Genomic DNA, 9,938 nt, shown 5'->3' on the forward strand with positions numbered 1-9,938 from the left:
GAGGTTCAGGAGTGAGCAGTTTGCCCTTCACATGAACGGACAGAGCTCAGCCAGCGGCGTCCCTTCACTGAGATCCTGGCTGCCGAGGTCCACACTGTCCATGTATCCAGGCTAGTTTCAGATGGAGACTGAGAGGGCAAATAGGCAGGTGTAAGGATGCAATCCTCAAATCTTTGGCTTCAAATAATCCATCCCAAACTGCTACCCGAGCCCCCCAGTATCAAAAAGGAAACATGTTATAGACCCAGAAAAATGTGTTTCCCAAAAGGCCTAGGTTTGCCCTCATAGTCATCAGTATCTAAAACAGAAGTAGCAGTACACTTAAAATCTTAAACTTCTATGTATTTAGGGACCAAAGGCATTTTCATCAGAAAGAAAAGGGATTTAATAATGAAACCACAGAGAGATAAATTGTTTTCAAGCCCCTGATAAGAGAGGGGAGAAATGTCAACCTCATGGGAGTTGCAGAATCAGCAGTTAGGATTTTTGGATGCCAACACTGGGGGAGAAGAGACTCCAGCCTGTACCCTCCCCGCCCACCCTCCGCGGTATGCCTGGTTAGGAGGCGAGTCCTGCAGGCGCGGTGGCCCCTGGGCTGGCCGGAGCGGCAGGGTGAGTGCAGGGGTCCCTGAACAGAACAGTTTACCCTCCCTCCCCAGAGACACCTGGCAATGTCTGGAGGGTGGGCTAGTGGCCGGTGGCCAGGGACGCTGCTAAACACACTGCAATGCCCAGGACAAAGCCCACCACAGGGAGCGATTCAGCCCAGAATGTCAGCAGTGCTGAGGGTGAGAAACCTATGCATGTGGCAGTGCTGGCCTCCAGGAGGAGCTCAGGAGACAGCCCAACCCCCTTCCTGCCCACAAGGGGGCGATGGTCCTCTCCTGTAGCTTGCTCCGATTTAAGGGCCTTTTGCTGTCCGCTGCTGGTGAGTGACCCGGTGCCCTGGCTTTAGGAGTCGGGGCCTGAGGGCCTCGTTAGCTCCCCGAATTCTGTGCACTCAGAGTGCAGTTCACCCCCGCGCTCCCCACTGTTGTAGAGCAGGGTCTGCAAAGCCAGGAGGGGGGATTGCTGGATTTGGCGCTAGCAGGCTTGGTCTTGGCGTCACTGGTAATGCACAGGGTGGTATCTGGGGTAGAAAGAGACGAATCAGGCCGATTAGCAGCGAGGTGGCGGCTGCGGTGCGGAGCGCCCCTGAGTCGCGAGGCTCCGGGACCTGCTGGTCAGCAGCAGAGGCGTGACCAAGACGCAGCCTCACACCGTGCCCCGTGGCCTGGGCCTTTCGGAGCTGCCCTCTTCAGAAGGCTCTCCCAGGCGCAGACCACCCCATCCCCAAGCCCCAGCACGCTGGCCACTCCGCACTGGACATCGAGGGGTCGTGCGGGGTGTGGTGTCCACGCCAGACTGAAGTTCAGGTCAGAGGGGCTCAGCCTGAGGCTGTAAGGAGATGGATGGGTCAGTAGGTTAGTGGCGGTATCTCTTGGGAGGGAATCACAGGGAATTTTTACTTCTCAGTTAGCTTCTGCATTTTAAAAACTTCTGCCATGAGTATGCATTTCTGTAACCAAAACCTTATTAGAGTGGAAGCTTAGCGAGGCAGGTTTGCAAAAGGACCCTGCCTGACTCTTGACCCGCCTGTGTGCCTAAATGCGCATGCAGCTGGGGCTTGGTCAGCCGTGGTGACCTCCTGAAGCTATTTACAACCTGTAAGCGGTGTGTGCTCCTCCACGGGATATCTCAGTTCTCTGACTCTCAGGTTCTTCTTCTGTGGAGAAAAAGGGCAGATATGTTCTACAAATGTCCACAGTTCCCCGTGGAGAAGGTACCTCTGGGCATGAACATGTGCTGGAGTGGCATGATGCTGGGGTCTGCCCCTCACAGCTCAATCTCAAAGACTCCAAGCAGAGCTGCCTATTTTATATTTTTCTTCCCTTCTGAAGACATTGGCTGGCACTTGGCCTTGGTCCAGGGTGTACGCCTTCTTCAACCTGTTGACTGCAGAGTCCTCACATTGCTTTGGGCTTGGTCCAAGTCTGTGCTTGAGTGGAGGACGGGGCTTTGAGAGGGTCCACACACCCCTTCTTCGCAGCCACGCACCTTCTTTTCCTTGCCAAGCTCTCCCTTCTCCTACTGTGACAACGAAGCAGCTGCTTCAACCTCTTCTGTAACCTGGGCTCTCCCATCTGTCTTCAGTTTTTCCCATGCTCATAGCTGGTTAGAAACTTGCGGAGGGGTGTTTTTCAGACGAACTTGAGTAACTTGCCCTCGTAGATTAGTTAAGAGTCTGTAGGTCTCGAAGGGATTTGTGGAAAAGACCCAGCAGAGTCTGCGAGAACCCGAGGCGGCTGTGGCTGGAGCCAGGTGAGCCACAGGTTAGGGGAGTCTGGGCCTCATCCTCTGTGAGGGTGGATGCTCTACTGCTGTCCTCTGCCTCGGGCCCTCATCTGTGAAATGGGGGAACAGTGAGGACTGCCCTCCCGAGGTCGTCATGAGGCTTAATGTGTGAATGCACCGACCACTCAGAGCAGCCCTCACTGCAGGGAGCAGTGTGTGTGTGTGTGTGTGTGTGTGTGTGTGTGTGTGTGTGTGTGTGTGTGATTGTAGCCACCGGGCTTCGCTTTTCTCCACCAGCTCCTTCTTCACGGGGAAGCAAGGAGAGGCATGGGAGGGAGGGAAGGAGAATACTAGAAAAAAGAGGCAGAGGGAGGTCCCTGGGGAAGGGTTTCTGCCACTCATGCATGGGTGGCCTGGGGTCCAAACTTGGGGTTTTACACCAGGGCGTGTGAGCAAGGGGCGGCGGCCAGGGGCAGAGCATTTGCAGACCGCGCGCAGGTCTGGACAGAGCAGGAAGACGCCAAGGCTCTGCCTCCTCCCAGCTGTCAAGGCCCGAGGCAACAGGTCATCCCTTCTGAGTCCCTGAGAAATTGGGAGGTGCTAGTGCAAGGGCACAAAGTTTCAGTTATGCCATATGAAAACAGGTTCTGGAGTTCTGTTGTATAATATGGTGCCTGTAGTTAACAATACTGTATTGTGTGCTTAAAATTTACTGAGGATGGCTCCTATCTTAAGCGTTCTTACCATACACACAAAGAATGATGATAATAGGAATAATAATAAATAAAGGAAAGAATATGTCGGGAGGACACCTTTGGAGTGACACATATGTTTACAGTGTAGATTGTGGTGATGGTTTCATGGGTGTAATCTGTCTCCATACTCACAAAGTTGCATGTATTAATCATGTGCAGCTTTCTGTATGTCAATGATACCTTCATAAAGTGGTTTAAAAAAATAAAATGGGGGGGAATATAGTCACTCCAAGTACTGAGCACGTTGCCTGTCACAGTAAATAAGTAAATAAATGTAATTATGGTTTAACCTTAGCTCAGGACTGAGAGTGGGTCCCACAGGTACTTGGCAGGTGGTGTCTGTGGCCAGCTCCTCCACCCTGGCTCAGCACTGCTTCTGTGAAGCACAAGGGCTCCCCAAACACAGAGACCAGCTCCAGGTGCAGCTCCTGACAAAGAAGGTGGGCTGGTCGCAGACACCTTGTTTTGGTTACTTGCTATTCCTTCCCCCACATGCCCTTTCATTGTCCTGGTCCTTAACCTTTAACTCCTGTAAGAAGCTGGGTTTGCAGATTTCTGAAGACATTTTGCAGTGTGCAGACCTGTTTCACCTTTGTTCCCCATCCTTGGGTCTGGAGATAAAGGCGGGAAGACAGTACTCTATGAAAGGAACAATCATAAACCTCAGGTATGCTCACCCTCAGGTGCCTCAGACTTCAAAGAAATGGCAAACTAGGCATCTCATTTTATACATGGCCCTCTTTAAGTACACTTGTATGTACATGAAATGAAATTGTACTGAAGTAAATCTTATTGCTGAACGTTTGCTTTCCGGAAGACACTTTGGTGTAAAAGTTCCTAAGAAAATTTGTTTTTTTAAAGGACCAAAAGTGGGGTGAATGTTTCATGGGTAAAGACCTTTTTCGTAACGAGTGAAGGTGAAATGAGCAGACTGTGCGACTCAGATTCCAGCTGCATCCCTGTCACTGCCCTCGGGAGTGTGCCGGAAGGACCCCAGAGAGCTGGCCCGCTGGGATGAGCTTGTAGCCTTGGGGCCCCAAACTGGAAGGATGGTCAGCATTCCTGGTGCTCTGGGTTCAGCAAGACCTGACTGAGGTGGGTGGGAGGTGAGTGGGAACACAGCTTTGCCCAGAGCTATCTCGTTGGCCTGTGCTAGAGGGGGAACAGAAGGTCAGAGCAGGCCTGGGTGAACCCAAGGTGCTGGCTGAATGTAATTTTTTTGTTTTTTTTTTAATAAAGGGACTCTCTTTTCTGGTTGTTGGCTGAGTATGTAATGTCCGCTCTGGGTCATCTAAGGGCCGAGACCAAGTACTCTGTTCCTGCTGTGACCCGTGCTTCTGCTACCACGTGCTGCACAAGGTAGGTACCTCAGAGTCCTAGCTGAACAGCTCATAGAGAGACAGGTCTCAGCCTTGCTTCTCCACCTGCATCTCACAGAGGTGGAAAGTAGGAACTGCAGCCTGGCAAGCCACGGACCCAGGCAATCCTAAAACTGCAAAGCCACCTGTGTTGATTCCAACCAGCTTTTAGTAAGTAAATCCGTGACTCTTGTAAGAAGAGATTTCAGAAGATGTGTACCTTCTACAGAATTCACATTTAGTGAGGGGCGTGTGAAAAGGTATACACAATTTTAATCTTTTTATTTTACTAATAGCGTATCTTAATGATTGAAAAATAGAAATTCCTGTAAATAAAAAGAAAACCAGAAAGTACTCATATTTTACACACCTAGTGTTCACGATCTAATGGGCCTGCTTCGCCTTCCCCTCTCTCTTCTATCTGAGCCTGCACGATGGACGGGACTCACCTGGTACAAGTGACGCGGGGTCGAGCTGGACTGTTGGTTTTCTGCTCCGCCTCTGCTTCCTCTCCGCATCCTGGACTCTAAAGAAGATGAATGAAATGTCTGCTCTGGTTGCTGGCTGTTTCATCGCCAACTTAACCTCAGTCTGTGGTTGTGGAGGACCTCAGAAGTCAGGAAGGTCCCCTGACGCCAACCTGGGGAGGGTGGGGCTGGACCCAGGTTCCAGCCCAGCCCTGACACGCAGTGCGCTCAGTGGGACATGTTGGCACGCATGCAAGGCTGTAGCGCTGCCAGCCCCCATATGCTGCCTTCTTGAGGGCTGGCGGTGCCCTTCAGGACTGGCTGCATCCTTTGTCCCATTTGAGTGGGCAGTAGTAGATAATAAAATCTCAGAATATCCCTTGATCCCTGACCATCCAGGCAGGCATCTGTGGTCCTCCAGCTCAGGCCTGCCTGGGCCCTGTCAAGCCCCTGTGGCCAATCACTGAGCTGACCTTGCTGCTGGGCAATTGAACAGCTACCTGGGCAACGTAGACGGCCCCTTGGGATGTTTCAGTTCCCTACATCCATGTGATTGAGAAAAGGGCCTCCTCCCTAATAGCCTCTCAGCCTTCCGAGAGGAAGTAACCCTCCAGACATTGAGTGTGGCCCTGGCCACAACCAGCATACAGCAGACCGTGGCCCTGCCATCCTCTGGCCTTCGGGTTGTTGAAAACCTTTGACATTCATACTCATTAAAAATCAAAGGTATGGGAGCAAGTGGCTTCCCAGCTGGTGTTTTCACTCTGAGGCCACGTGGTCTCCAGGAGCCACGTGCATCCCGGGCCCAGTCCCTGCAGCCTCCGGAAAGCCAGCCAACTGTGGATTCCATGGTATAGAATCATCCTTGAGACACTGCTCCGTTGAGTAACAGTTTCCTTACCACCTACCATTTGGTTTCTGTTCTCTGTAAAGGAGAGAGCAGAGACTGGAAAATGAGCAAATGTGTTCTGTGGAGATGGGTGATTAATATAGTCAGAGGGCAGGTGTGACTCCTGGGCTCCCACCTCCCAGGGACACAAATGAAGTCTGTGTGCCTTTTGAGGTACACTGGCAATCAGGGCCAGCCTCTGATGTGAGGCACCGATGCCCAAAGCAAGAGTCTTGAGTTTACCACCAACAGCAAAGTTGCTATTTTAGCAAGTGGAAGAGCTTCCTGCCATCAAGGGAGGACAGCAAGAGCCCTGGATGGGTGACCACAGTCACTGACCTTAACTGAACCTCTTCTTTTCTGTTAAAATGGACATTGAGTGGGTGTCGCCTGGAGTTTCTGGAAGCCCTGGATGCAGTGAGAGAGAGTGTTCCTGTGAATGGGGCCACCCAAAGGCATTTAGCAGGACAAAGGATTGGAGGGAGACCAGATCACACTGCAAGAGAGTGAGCCACCAGAACTGCCAGGTCCAAATCCACTCTTAAACCTGTCTCTTGCAGTTATTAATTTATTTCTATCATTTAAAAATAATGTTTTATTTTACTTTAGTAAGTGTGTCCAGTCCATTGGAATCAAAAAAGTCATAGCTGATACATCAGAACGGATAATCCCTGAGACTCCCTTGGGTGCCCTACTGGATGGGGCATGGCTGGGAGAGATGAAGACACTGAGCAGGGTCCGAACTTAGGGGAACTGCCAGACTGCTGTGTCTCTGTTCCTTCCCTGTCCCAGGAGAGCGAAATCCCGGAACAATGAAAGGACAAGCAAAATGGGGAAGAGGTCTTTTGGTGGCTTAACTGTTGTGTTTGTATTTTCCTTTGTTATGTTCCATTTTGTTAATGTGTGTTTTTACTGGGAAGTTACCCATTTCCTCTAGATTTCTAGTGTGATGCAATAGGTTTCTCATTCTAGTTTTCAACTGAATTGTCACTTATTAACTGACATCCAAATTTCATTTGGGTTTCCTTCATTCTAAATTTTTGTCTTCCAGGATGCCATCCAGTGTATCACGTGACATTTAGTCATCATGTCTGTTTAGGCTCTTTTGGGCTTTCACAGTTTCTCAGACTGTCCTTGTTTCTATGACCTTGACATTGGTGAGGAGTACTGGTCAGATATTTTGTTGACTGTCCCGCATTGGAATTTACTTGGTGTTTGTCTCAGGATTAGGCTTGAGTTATGGGTTTTGAGTAAGCAGATCACAGAGGTAAAGTGCTTTCTCATCACTTTATATCAAGGGAACAGGCTCTCAAGGCAACTTATCACTGTTACTATTAACTTTGGTCACCTGGCTGAGGTAGTTTTTCAGATTTCCCCACAATGAAGTTAAGTTTTTCCCATTTCCGTGCTGTGTGTCTTCTTTAGGAGGAAGCTACTTTGGGAACCAGCACTTATGGAGACAGGAGTTATCTCCACCTCCACAATCCATGGATGGCTGAGTGTCCACATGAATTATTTGGACTTCTGCATAGGAGATTTCTATTCAACCTTATTGATGAAAACAAACAAAACAAAACCCTATGCAGTTACTTATTTTTACCAGCATGGACACCTGTGGACAGTTTTTTTTGTTTGTTTTTCTTTGTTTTTTTAACTTTTTGTTATAATCCAGCAGTCCAGATTTTGTTGCTAAGTTCATTCCTACTTTGGCTATTGAGAGCTCTTTCCATTGGCTCCTGTTTTCCTTTGACATCATTCCACCCTGTGGATTTTTTTTTCTTGATACTTCCTTATTTTCTGATATAAGATTCAAGATTGTCCTGGCTCATATATTTACTGTGTCAGTCCTAGTGCCAGCCATTATTTCAAAGAGCTCTGGTTTTTTTTACTAGAGAATGTTATGAAAAAGTTACATATAGGAGCTAAAAGTGCTCAGCTGATAATGCAAGGAAATATATGCATGTATTCCCACCTCTGTGTATTGTTGGGTCTCAGGGAGGGGTGCTCCACAATGGCATATCAATTATTTTGAATTACAGTTCCTTAATAAATGGCTGGTGCAAGAGGGACACTCTGACTCTCTATCTCCTTGAAAGCAGGAAGTAAGTCTCTCATGTGAAAGGTGCAAAAGCCTATGTGAACAACCCTTGGTACTTCTTTAATTTACTGCCCCAAGCCCAAACTCTGTTTAGATTCTTCACCAATTGAGTATCCCAAGCCTAAGTTTCTTTGGCCTGTAAATTCCCCATAACTTTATTCTGTGATGAAATTAAGCCTCACTTTCTGTTATAGTTGGGGAGGGATCTGTAAAGCACCTTGGTTTTTAAAGCAAAAGTTTGTTACTGGAACAAAGTGTACCCCCAAAATAGTCTGATGCTCAAGATGTCTGTGTTCCCTTCATGTGATAGTTCAGGGCAGGTGGGGGTCGGGGCCCGGGCTCTGTCCTCCTTGTTTCTCTTCCCGGCTTTCAGGTGGAGGGCTCCAACCAGCAGGGGATGGGGGGACCATATGGCACCATGCCCTCCATCCTAGGACACAGGCTGGGCAAGGCCCTCACCACCTCCAGCACTTCCATTTGGAGCTGCAGTGGGTGGGAAAGCTGGGAGGTGCAGGCTGGCTGTGAACAGGAAAAAGGGACGTGGGCTCTGGTGGACAGTTGGGCGGCTCTGCTGTGGCAGGGTCACCTGGAAGCTGGCGCACAGCCTCTGGTCCTGTGAAACATGAGTACACATCAGCATGCAGTCTCTGATGCTTTGTGGTTCTGGAAATCCTATAGGAGGTGGTTCAGAGCAGATTAAGGTAATGCTCTCAGTGGAGGTGGTGAAGCCAAAGGTCTGCCCTTCAGACTGAAGGTGCTAATGTGGGTGTATATACAGGACAAAACCATCTCGTGTGAATGTAGATCAGGCTCGTTTAAGATCAGTGCAGCCGTGGGGCTTCCCTGGTGGTGTAGTGGTTGATAATCTGCCTGCTGATGCAGGGCACACAGGTTCGAGACGTGGTCCGGGAAAATCCCACATGCCGCAGAGCAGCTATGCCCGTGTGCTACAACTACTGAGCCCCCACGCCTAGAGCCCGTGCTCCACAACAAGAGAAGCCACCACAATGAGAAGCCCGTGCACCGCAGTGAAGAGAAGCCCCCCTCGCCGCAACTAGAGAAATCCCGTGTGCAGCAACGAAGACCCAACACAGCCAAAAATAAATAAATAAATAAAATTTTAAAAAATCTTATAAAAGGAAAAAGAAAAAGATCAGTGCAGTCGTGTTATGCCTAAAATCTCATATCTTGTGCCTTTCCTCGGGGACAGCTTCCTCAGTTCTTGAGGCTACTGTAACTCACATACAGGGGAATGGAGAGTGGGCTATCTAGTGTGAGACCTTCTTTACCCTGTGTGTGAGTCTGCTTGGGGCTGCCATAACAAACACCACAGACCGGGGAGCTTGAACAACAGACCTACCTCCTAGTCCTGCATGCCGTCTGAGATCAAGGTGTCTGCAGGCTGGTTTTTTCTTGAAGCTTCTCTCCTTGGTGTGTAGACAGCCATCTTCTCTTCACATGATCTTCTGTGTCCTAATCTTCTGGTAGGACATCAGTCTTACTGGATTAGGATCCACCCTAGTGACCTCATTTTACCTTGATCACCTCTTTAAAAACCCCATCTCCAAATACAGCCACATCCTGGGGTCCTGGGGGTTAGGGATTCAGCATGTGAATTTTCGGGGGCACAACTGAGCCCACAGCATCCTGCTTAGGAACTAACATGTGCCTCAGTCCTTCCTTCCCTCAAGTCCCATGGGGAACATGCGATAGCTCAGGGAGAGGCCACTCGTGCAGTGTTTGTGTCCCAGTTGGGGAGCCCTTCTCTGCTCTCTTTGATCAGGCAGCAGCAGTACCAGCCCCATCCTGAGGTGAGCAGTTCTGGGGTTTGGTGCCATCTCGCCTGGCCTGCTGAGGTGCTCAGTATCAGGGAACCAAGAGCCAGCAGCCTCGTGGGGATGCCGGGGACTCTCAGGGCCTTGGCAGATGTCTCTCCCAGCAGATACTCTAGCGAAAGTGGGGAAACATTTGGGGATTACATGTGGGAGAGAGTCACAGTCTCGTTTATGCTTCAGAAAGACCACGTTGGGGTGGGAT

The 9,938-nt window shown here is 49.7% G+C and overlaps 1 long non-coding RNA gene across 1 annotated transcript; it reads left to right on the forward strand.

The window, feature by feature from the left end:
• The first annotated feature begins 612 nt into the window (after nt 1–612).
• Nucleotides 613–7,865, forward strand: LOC132358772 (uncharacterized). Its single transcript, XR_009500512.1, has 3 exons — nt 613–4,184; nt 4,329–4,448; nt 4,874–7,865. It is a non-coding gene; the product is annotated as an uncharacterized LOC132358772 (long non-coding RNA).
• The last annotated feature ends 2,073 nt before the right edge of the window (nt 7,866–9,938 follow it).

The sequence above is a fragment of the Balaenoptera ricei genome, unplaced genomic scaffold (assembly GCF_028023285.1).
Source record: "Balaenoptera ricei isolate mBalRic1 unplaced genomic scaffold, mBalRic1.hap2 scaffold_364, whole genome shotgun sequence".
NCBI classification, from domain to species: domain Eukaryota; kingdom Metazoa; phylum Chordata; class Mammalia; order Artiodactyla; family Balaenopteridae; genus Balaenoptera; species Balaenoptera ricei.